This window comes from Macrotis lagotis, chromosome 4 (genome assembly GCF_037893015.1).
Source record: "Macrotis lagotis isolate mMagLag1 chromosome 4, bilby.v1.9.chrom.fasta, whole genome shotgun sequence".
Classification (NCBI taxonomy): Eukaryota; Metazoa; Chordata; class Mammalia; order Peramelemorphia; family Peramelidae; genus Macrotis; species Macrotis lagotis.
In genome coordinates, this window is record NC_133661.1 from 108445109 (window position 1) to 108457378 (window position 12270).

Consider the following 12270-nt stretch of genomic DNA (forward strand, 5'->3'; position numbering starts at 1 on the left):
TAGCCCCAGCAAAATAAAAGTTTGGATATATATATTTCATGTGCCCCAGGAGCAGAACTACAACAACAAAGATGAACAAAAATGTTAAAAGAGAACTCACTATAGAAAAATACTTCACAGATAAAGATGACAACAATTCCATGTCTGAAGAAGAAAGCTATGAAACATCACTCACAGAAGTATCAAAACATTCTATAAATTAGACTCAAATACAAAAGTTCATCAAAGATTTCAAAAAAGAATTTAAAAACCAAAGAGAGGAAGAAGAAGAAAAATGGAAAACCAAAATAAAAGTCATGCAGGAAAATTGTGAAATATTGACAAGAGAATTCAATACCTTTAAAAAGGAAACACAAAAGTTAAATGAAGAATATAAAAATCCTAAAAACTAGAATTGAACAAATAAAAACCAACAAATATACAAGACTACAAGATTCCATCAAACAAAATAAAAAGGTTGAAATAATTGAAGAAAATGTAAGGTACCTTCTAGGGAAAATAAGGACCTGGAAAACAGATCCAGAAAAGACAATGTATGAATCATTGGATTACTAGAAAGTCTGTACCAACTGAAGAACCTGGAAAACAACTTGCAGGAAATTATAAGGGACAACTGCCCCAATCTACTAGAACAAGATAGCATTATACCAATTGAAAGAATGCACAGAAGCCCCCCAGAAAGCATGGATAAAACCTGCAAGGGCTTAAATAGCCAAATTCCAAAACCCTTAAATAAAAGAGAGAATACTGCAAACAGCAAAAAGAAAACAATTCAAATAGAAAGGGAACACAATCATACTAACACAGGACCTATCAGCCTCAACATAGAAGGATAAGAACTGGAATTACATATTTCAGAGATCTAAGGACCTGGGATTACAGCCCAGAATGTACTACCTTGAAAAATGCAGCATATATTGTCAGGGGGAAAAGATGGATGCTCAATGAAATGCAGGACTTCCAGAATTGATTGACACAAAGACCGGAACTGAACAGAGAATTCAATTGACAAATACATGACTGAAGGGTTACATAAAAAGGGCAAATGAAAAAGGGGACTGCAAAAACAGAACTGTTTTAAACAAATGTTGGTCCCTAAAAGGGAAGATATAACAATTTTAATTATTTAGAACTTCACTTCTCTAAGGATAATTACAGGGTAGAATATAATTGAAGATGTGTGGGACAATTGCCACTTAAATAAATTTTGGAGATCTCTCAAGGTATGAAGAGAAAGCTTTATTCTATTCTTGAGGAACAAGCCACAATCAATTACAGAGATAGAGGCAAAAGCAAAAGGCCCAAGAATCACATTTTACCCTAACTTGATTCCCGCCCCCCACTAACCCAGCCTTGTTAATGAGGAATGTGATTTTCCAATCTAGACTGGCAAACTAATCTAGGGAAAAGAGCATAAAATTCAAACTGAAACCAGATTATCTCTTCAGCCCCAGGGATTGAATGGTTATCCAGACTTCCAACAGATAAGGTGGGGTCACAGTTGACTTTTCACCAATATCCCAGAAGTTGTTTTGTGAAAGGAGGAGGTACACATAGTTAACTATTCTCCAATCTATAATATTCTATTGAAGAAATCTCAGACTTTATCCCACTCAATCACTCCTCTTTTATTTTGATGAGATTTCTTAAAACTTCTGAGTTGGCCATCAAGTCTAAATAACAGCTCCCTGATCACCTCCTTACTTCCCAGGGACCCTTTTAAATAAGCCCTATAATCACCATGATAACAGGTATATTTCCAAAGTTACTGCACCTCTTTCCACTGCAAGTTTCTATACCAAAGTCTTTAGAAATGTCTTCCCAGCTCCAAAATTGATCAAACTAAATTCCTGATTTTGTGCCATTTGATCAATCCCAAGAATAGCTAATATACCTAGTGATGTTCCTTAAATTATTTTTCTTGCAAATGGCCATTTCTGCACTTTCCTTGCAAGTCCATACTAACTCATAATTAGTTTCCCTTAATAAATGCCCCAGTTTGCACATCTTTACAAAGGATCCAGTTTCCATCATTAATCTCACATGAGTCTGAGGCTAAAGTTCTACAATCCAGAATATATATACACCCCACTTCTGGACATATTCAGACATATTCTGCTCCCCAGGTAAATATCCTTGTCAGTCAGTTATAAGCAATAATCACCTTAACTGACTCAGTAATGTGCCACTGGTGTTTCTCTCCTCTATATCAGAATCCTGTGCCACAGTGCACCTTTGATCAGGGACTGAGAATCTAGGTCAGACCTAGGGGTACTGCCACCCACTAATCTCTTTCTCTCTCAATGGAGAACATTTTCACTCTGCCTCCCCTCTTCCTTTCCATAAGGAGAAGGGGATAAGTAGGGGTGTCACACTTACAGAGTCTAGGGAAAGTTACAGATAAACAATGTACACATAGGTGAGAGATGGTGGAGATGAACTGGTTCAGTGTCTCTTCTCTCTTCTCCTTCTCTTCTCTTCTCTTCTCTTCTCCCTTGGAGGCATCCAATGCCCTTGAGCATCCTCTGAATCTGTTCCAAAAACTCCTCTCCAGCTCTGGTGACTACTTGTCTTCTGGGAAAGAAACTGATTAATATCTTATTCAGATCAAAACACATGCTTCCATCACTAAACAATGAGATTCTGGAGCTTATTACAATTTACATTTTGCCTTATTGCCATATTGTCACACATACTTCATTTTAACACTTTTAACTTCCATTAGTATTTTACTACATGAGCAAACTCCCAATGGCAATGATCACATTGACTCAAGCTTGTAACATATACATTAAACAGTCATCTTTGTTCTAAGAGTACCCAGCATCGGGTTGAAAATAAAATAATTTTAACCTTTGTTCTCATTACAATAATGACTAAAATATCCCTAACCAAAATGATTTTTTCCCCAAATATTCCCATATTTTCCTTTTCCTGGTGTACTTATCTAACTCACTTTTCTTCCTTAAACTAGAATTTGAAACTGTAATTATCCTAAGAATTTCCCATTTTTCTCTCTCTACCTAAATATCCCCTCTAACATAAAAACTAAGAAAATTTAATCCCTATCTTAACATGTAGCAAGTATCAGAGCCAGACACCTAACCCATCTCTGGTTATTAGATCCAATTCACCTAAAACTTATTTTTTTAGTTTGCTTAGTAACTAACTATAAAGATCCAGGACATTAAAGGAAAATTCCTTTACAGATATATTGAATGTCAGTGTCCAGGCAGGTCATGTGGGTAAGTCAAATGTTTTGGGCCAGATTTACTCTTCTAGGGGAGATATTATCCAAATGTCATATTCGGGAAATCAATTCAAAAGGGTCCAACCTCAGCCATACTGAGAAGCCACCCCTTTGGCTGCCCATCCCTGTCACCTGACATCCTTGGCCCATTGGCTTCCTTGGCTCCAAGAACATAACATTTACCCAGCAGCATTTCTTTTTGTTGACCACCCTGATATCTTCCATAAGAGAAAATCGATTAAAAGTCCTGTGATCTAAAATGATTGTTTTACCTAGTTAGAACTTCCAGTGAATACAAGTCACTAAATTCCAATTATAATCTTAATGGAGTCCCAAATCATGAAACTCCTACCTACAGCTCTGAGTATCTTTCCTTGGTCTTTGCCTAAAACCAGGGATTCTAACTATGACTGGCCCTACAAGCCTGTCTCCTACCTCTTACTAGAGACATCTCTTTCTCTGAAATCATATCTACTCTATCTCTCTATATAAATATGGTATATCAGATTCCCCTTGGCTAGAAAAACCTCCTTCTAGTCTGTTGTATCTTACGCCAAATAAATGCCTCCTTTGTCCAGGAGATTGTATAGAAAATTCTCAAATTATCTTGTGTTTATCTTTCTCATATTACCTGCTTTTGCTTCAAAACAAACAATCACTGCTTTGGAATATGCATATAGATTTAAAATATCCTCAATTCACCTATATAGTTAGAAACTTCTATACATAAACTCATTAACCTACTAGCCATCCTCAGCATACAAGTGGTTATTTATGTTTTGGCAAGGCAATTGGGGTTAAGTGACTTGCCCAAGGTCACACAGCCAGATAAATCACTAAGCGAAGTCAGACTTGAACTCAGGTCTGCTGACTTCTGGGCCTAGTGCTCTATCCTCTGCACCACCTAGCTGCCTCTTAGCATACAAATTACTTTTCAGAATTCTTTAAAACCATTAAAACATCTTAGGTAGCTTTACATTTCCAACATGTGTTATTAATTTCATTATAACAGGATAGCAATAAGAGTAACAGAGTAACACACAAATTACTAGATTGTACAAAGCAATTCGTCCATCATTACATTATTCATGACCCCACAGATCTATCCCAGACAGCTTCTTACTTTTTCATATTTTCCTTATTGCCCCTCAAAGCAATCACATCAATCACAGGCTTTAACAATACAATATTTAAATAACATATTCATGATAGCTAAATATCACAAATATAATCCCTTTGCAGTTATAAAAGAATATCACATAACTGATAAAAACATATTATTCATCAATAAGTTACCTTATAATACGTCCCACAATTGCAATTTGTTCAGAGCCCCCATCAGCTGTCTGCAATAAGAGAGAAGTCCACATTCTTGACTTCTTTAAAATTAAACATATATTTGTTAATATTCATTAATCATAAAATTTTTATTTAAACATCTCATTTCCCTTAGAACAAGAGCAAAATGAATATACCATGTTCTTTACACTTTTGTCCCTTTACCTAAATTCTCAGAATCCAATCTTATACATGACATATTTAAAAACCAATGTAATTACAACTCAACTAACTTTCCAACAGTTAAGTTTGATAAAAATTTTAGAGTACCTTATCAAGGGAATACAGCACTCACATTCCAAAAGCTCTATCCAAAATAAAAATGCAGTTGTTTGCATTATTAAACTCAACACTAAAGCCAATTAGAGATTTTCCCCAAAAGAAATCAGTAAACATCCCTGATAACCTAAGTATTTCTCTTCTTAGTAACCCAATACCACTTTTCTTTAACCCAAAGGTGTTACAATAGAGTTTTAAAATCCCAAAATCCTTGCAAAAGTTACAATAGTTTAATCCAAAACTAATCTAACAATCTAGGTTATTTAATTCCTCCCATTCTGTACAAATTTTGTCAGAATGTTACAACCCCAGTATCCCTCTTTTAAAACCCTCAGAGTGCTTTCCAAAACTCTAGTTCAGAAAATTTAGAAACAATGAGAGTCATCACTCAGGCCATATGTCCAGCAGATATTCATTAAATATGATTTCCTTTCAATAAAGGAGTCTCTTAACCTCTGGGTCATATATATATTTTTTTTTCCCTTCTTTCCTAATCACATAATTACATATCCCACCTGTTGAGGGATCTCTTTCCCTTTAAGGTTTAAGTACTCGAGCTCTCCTGTCTATCCCCTCTCCCTCCATGGGCAGGTGGGGCTTTCAGGTAGACTTGGTCTAGGGTTCAAGTCTTAACAAAATGGTGGATGGGATTGAGACCAATCCACCAACCCTTCCCCCAACTGAGGGAGAAAGAATAAGGATAGGAAATCTTCCCTCCTCTAACTTCTCACTCTTTCTCTTAAAGGTTCTTTCTTCACTCGAACTTCTTCTAAACTCTTCCCCAAAGCACAGCTTGCCTTTTTTTCCTTTAAGAATCCCCCTCCACTTTCTTTAACCCTGCACACCTAGCAAAGTACCACAGTACCACCAGGTGAAGGAGGGGCTGATTTCCATGTGGGGGCCACTGCACAACCATTTCCTTCTCCTCTTAGAATGATTTTTAAGCCACTTACAAAGTTCCCAAAATTCATCTTTGGTATACAAAGTCAAACCTGCTCAAACCTTCTGTCTACAACCAATTTCCATACTTAATTCCTTTTCATTAGCTCTTTTTGACTTTAATTCATACTATTCTGGAATCACATAGCTTATGCAGCTATATAAACCACAGATATGATTCCACAATTTCACAATACATTTTCCATCCCAAGCTTTTAATAGTTAGCATTTCTTGATTACAACTGCTAAAACCCTAGAGAAGGCAAACAGTCATCTAAAAATCCCTTAGCCTAATCAGAATATTTCCTGAACCACTCTTCTTCAAATAGAGTAAACTGAGTAACTTTTATAGAGAGACAATCCTTTTGGGGGGGGCAGTTGATCTTCTATTCTTAAATACTTGTATGTCCCATGATTTTTTGGAATAACCAATATTACCAGAATCTATATTGATATAACTCCTGAAGCTCTTTTACAATATCATTCTGGAAAAAAGATGTACTATATAGTTTCCCCTATATGGGCATATCTTGGTAGCCACATTATATACTTTAGGATTAACCTGACTCTCTAGTCTTTCTGAAATTTATTTTCTAACAACCTCTTTTTAAAAAAATTAAGACAGAATTTCTTCCTATGATAGTATTCACTGTCTCTTTCCTGTTTCTTTAACTTCAAAATAAGGTCCCTTTGAACATTTATTTTACTAATTCTTCCTGAAGTACCCTTCTCTCTCTCTTAGTCCTTTTTCTAAAAGAGAGTGAGGGAAAACATTCTAGCACCACAGAATCATGAAGAACTGGGAAGAGAAGGGAACATAAACAGGGAACGGGACTCATTCTCATAATGGTAGAATAACAGATTGAGTAGTTTAACCTCCATAATCCATCCCTTTTTATTTAAAATAAAAATCCCTCTTTTAAGTGCTCAAGAGACAACCTAGGCATGAGGGGAGAGGGGTCATATTATACATTGTAACACAGGTAGAAAGCAGGCTCAAGGGAAGAGACAGAGAGAGTTAGATAAATACTGCCTAAAAATCCAAAACAAAATGAGGTTACCCAAGGAACTCTTTAGGGGAACTTGCTAACTCCTTTCCCTATTTAGCAAATCGCTCAAGTAAATAGACATTCTAAACACATAAAGATAGACGAGGCATGAACACAGATCATACAAAACGCAACAGAATTTTCCAAACTAACAATTTCAAAACACAGGCCAATGGCAAATTCCTCAGAAATGCAGAAAGGGGAGATTTCAGCCTCTCTTCTGACTATCTCTCCTTCCCAAAGGCAGACCAATTTTATTTCTTCTGTATATCTTTATTTTCCCATACAAGACAACAATACTTAATCATTTTCTTTTTACTTTTCCCTTTATAGTTTAGTTTTATTTACCTGGTTTACTGCAGGAGGCCGGCTTAGGACAGTGTCCTTCCCATTTTAAATATTGACAGAGACCTCTCAGGATCAAATGCCCTTACAAGTCTTTTACGCCCAAACTAGAAGGGGTCACCCCCAACCTTCAGTCACCAAAACAGACCCTCCAGGAATCTAATGCCTTCAGATTCCAAGATCTAGGCTTACTCCAAAGGAACCATCCAGGAATCTACTGGAGATTCTAAGGTTTAGGCTTACCATCTTTAGGGTCTCTGTGCATAGAAGTTCAATGACTGTTCTTGTCCTCACTGATGGTCAGATTCTTGCAGAGGTTTTGCTGTTCTCTCCACTTTGGGTCACTTGTACAGAGGGGAAACCAAGGCTTCCCAGAAAGTGGAAAACTGCAAGAATTTGGGGCAACAGTGCCTCTTTGCCAAGTCCTGAGAGGCTGAGTTCCCAAATGGGTATGCTATCCTGCAACAAACCCCCAAACTCTGTGGGACAATTGCCACTTAAATAAATTTCAGAGATCTCTCAAGGTATGAATGGAAAGCTTTATTCATTTTTTGAGGAATGGGCCACAATCAATTACAGAGATTGAGGCAAAAGCAAAAGGCCCAAGAATCACATTTATCCTAACTTGATTCCCACCACTCACTGACCCACCCTCCTTAATGAGGAATGTGGTTCTACAATCTAGACCAGCAAGCTAATCTAGAGAAAATAGCATAAAATTCAAACTGAAACCAGACTATTTTTTCAACTCCAGGGATTGAATGGTCATCTGGCCTTCCAACAGATAAGGTGGGGTCAACAGTAGAAGTTGCTTTGTGAAGGGAGGAGGGACACATAGTTAGCTATTCTCCAATCTATAATATTCTACGGAAGAAATCTCAGACTTTATCTCACTCAAAGAGAATGAACCTAAGGGATATAGGCTTAATTGGGTCTTGTCCCTCAATTGAAGAGGTCCAAGATCACATCACTATGTATGAGATAAAATCCCCTGAAAAAATCAGGAGTATCAACTTTAACTTAAGTATCTCATTACACTCTGGCTGGCTTTATTCACAGGGTCCTAAGTATCTTAGGGTATCATAAGCTGCAAGGACCTGAGACATTGTCTCTATTACTTTACAATCATTTGTAAAGTTCTCAGTGAGACTTCCAGAGCCTCCCAGTACTTAGAGATCTTCAAGATACTTTCAGTTAACTAGATCAGAATGCTTCACTTAACAAAGAGTTAACTACCCTGGGGGGGGAGGGGTAGAAAGTGAGAGAGAGAAAAGCTTTGATTTACTTAACAAGGTTCTAAGTATTCTGGGTGCAGAGGGGATGAGGTAAAGTGGGAAAGAAAATAGACTGGGAGAGGGGCACAAATAGTTCAAGAAATGTTATGGTTTGGAGGATATTTTGGTTTGTGAAGAGGATTGTGTGTACTTGAAACATACTTGAAAAGGGGGTAAGGTAAAAAAAATTAATAAAATTATAATTTGATACAATTTGAGTCAATGCTGCTTTTCAGTCAATCAAGTATGCAATCTGTGATGATATCTTGATGATAATAGGAGCTTATCAACATATTAGAGCACCAATGGAAGAGGCACAAAAATTTATAATTTTAAATGGAATGAAGGGAGAATCTGAATGCTGTGTTAATTCTATTCAATAGTTAGCCCAATGAGGAAATAAGATACATTCCCACTTGGGTTTAAAACATCTAACTTAAGCTACAGGGAAGCGGAAGAATGGGAAAGGGGAAGAGAAAGGAAGCAGGGACTGATAAAAAGGAAGGGAAGGTATAAGTAAAAATAAAGTGAAATTTAAATTTAAAAAGTAAATCAAAGGGAAAAGGTAGTAAAATTTTGCTGAAGAAGAATAAGAGAACAGAAAAGAGATAAAAATAAATGGAGAAAGAATGTATAGCGGGAAATACAGATAAATGTGAATAGGATTAACTTTCCCATAACATGGAAACAGCAGAAAGGATTAAAAACCAGAATCCTACAATATGTTGATTTACAAGCAACACATTTGAAGCAGAATGATACACACAGGGTAAAGGTAAAAGGTTGAAGTAAAACGCAAAATCTGGGGTAATGATCCTAATCTCAGACAAAGTAAAAGCAGAAATCAGTCTCAATAAATGGGATAAGGAAAGAAACTACATCTTCTTAGAAGTCATCATTGTAAATGAAGCTATATCATTACTAAACATGTTTGCACCTAGTGGAATAGCTTCCAGATTCCTAAAGGAAAAGTTGGGTGAATTACAAGGAGAAATAGACAGAAAAACTTTAATAATGGGAGACCTCAACTTCCCTCTCTCAGAACTAGATAAATCTTCCAACAAAATAAACCAGAAGGAAGTTAAGAAGGTGAATGAAATCTTAGAAAACTTATATATGATAGACCTCTGGAGAAAACCTAATGAGGATAGAAAAGAATATACCTTTTTCTTGGCCACACAGCATACCTTCACCAAAAATGACCATGTACTAGGGCAGAAAAACCTTAAAATCAAAGGCACAAAGACAGAAATAATAAATACACACTCCTCAGATCATGATTCAAGAAAAATTAAGGTAGTAAAGGGTCAGGGAAAGATAAACCAAGAACTAATTGGAATTTAAATAACTTTATCATACCTAATGTGTGGATCAAATAGCACCTAATAGAAATAATCAATGATTATATCCAAGAAAATGATAATAATGAGTTTTCAAAATTTATGAGATGTAGCCAAGGCAGTTTTGAGGGGATACATTTCTATCTCTAACTGACTATATGAATAAAATAGAGAAAGAGGAGATCAGTGAATTGGGAATGCAACTAAAAAAGCTAGAAAAAGAACAAATTAAACATATCCAATTAAATATCAAACTAGAAATTCTGAAAATCAGGGGAGAAATTAACAAAAGAGAAAGCAAAAAAGCCATTGATCTCATGAATAAATCTAAGAGTTTGTTTTATGAAAAGTCAGTAAAATAGACAAACCTCTGGTTAATCTGATTTTTAAAAAGTGAGAAGATAACCAAAAAAACCAGTATCAAAAATGAAAAAGGGTGAGCTAACCACCAATGAGGAGGAGGACATTAAAGAGATAATTAAGAATTTCTTTGCCAATCTATATACCAATTAATTTTACGACTTGAGTGAAATGACTGAATATTTACAAAAATAAAAACTGCCCAGATTAACATAAGAGGAAATAACTTACTTAATACCATTTCAGAAAAAGAAATTGAAGAAATAATCAATAAACTCCCTAAGAAAAATCTCCAGGTCCAGATGGATTTACACATGAATTCTACTAAACATTTAAAGAAAAAATAAATCCTATTCTGCATAAACTATTTTTAAAAAATAGGAGTTCTTCTTTTTTGACACCAACATGGTGCTCAAAGAACCATGAAAGAACCAAAACAAAGAAAATTATAGACCAATCTCTCTAATGAATATTGATGCAAAAAAATCTTAAATAAAATATAAACAATGAGACTACAGCAAGTTATTACCAGGATAGTATACCATGATCAGTTAGATTTGTACCAAGCAGGCAGGGATGGTATAACTTTAGGAAAACATTGCACATAAAATATATCAATAGCAAAACCAAACAGAAATGTTATGATTATCTCAATATATGCTTAAAAATCCTCTGATAAAATACAACATCCATTCCTAGTAAAAACAATAGAAAATTTAAGAATACATGGAATTTCTTTCCTTAAAATAATAAATAGTATCTAAAACCATCATCAAATATTACATTCAATGAGCCTTTCCAATAAATTCATGGATGAAACAAGGATGCCCACTATCACCATTACTATTCAATATAGTACTTGAAACACTAGTAGTAGCAATAAGAGAAGAAAAAGCAATTGAAAGAATCAGAATAGGCAATGAGGAAGCAAAACTTTCAGTTCTTGAAGATGATACTATGATATACCTAGAGAACCCAATAAATTCATCCAAAAAAGTCCGTGAAACAATTAACAAATTCAGCAAAGTAGCAGGATATAAAATAAACCCACATAAATCATCAACATCTCTCTATATATAAGCAGCAAAGCCCAAAAACAAGGGATAGAAAGAGAAATTCCATTTAAAACAACTGCAGATAACATTAAATACTTGGTAATCTACCTCCCAATACAAAACCAGAAATTGTATGAACACTACTCACTCAAATAAAGTAAGTTCTAAATAACTGGAAAATTATCAAATTCTCATGGTTAGGTTGAGCTAATTTAATAAAAATGACAATTCTACCCAAATTAAATTGCTTATTCAGTGCCATATAATCAAACTACCTAAAAATACTTCACCAAGCTAGAAAAAAAGAGTAACAAAATTCATCTGGAGTAACAAAAGGGCAAGAATATCAAGGGAACTTATGAAAAAGAAATGTAAAAGAAAGTGGCTTAGCTCTGCCAGATCTAAAATTCTACTATATAGCAGCAGTTATCAAAACTTCCTGTACTGGTTAAGAAATAGAGTAATGGATCAGTGGATTAGGATAATTTCAAAAGAAAAAAGCAGTAAGAGACTACAGTGTTCTTCTATTTGACAGACTATATATATATATATATATCTATATATCTATCTATATATATATATATATATATATATATATATATATTGCATCAAATTTATAAGGTCACAAGCCATTCCCCTATTGATAAATGGCCAAAAGATAGGAACAGATAGTTTTCACATGAAGAAATTAAATCTATATGTAAGCATATGAAAATTGCTCTAAATTATTATTGATTAGAGAGAAATGCAAATTAAAACAACAATGTGGTGTCTTCTCACTCTCACACCTATTAGATTAGCCCAGATGAGAAAGAGGGAAGATGATCAGTATTGGAGAGGCTATGGGAGGATTTGGACATTGATCCATTGCTGGTGAAGTTGTGAACAGATCCAACCTTTCTGGAGAGCAATATGGAACTATACCCAAAGGGCAATAAAACTGTTCATATCCTTTGACCCAACAATTTCAATTTCAGGACTATATCCAAGAAGAAATTTTAAAATATGAGAAAAGTCATACATGTTCCAAAATATTCATAG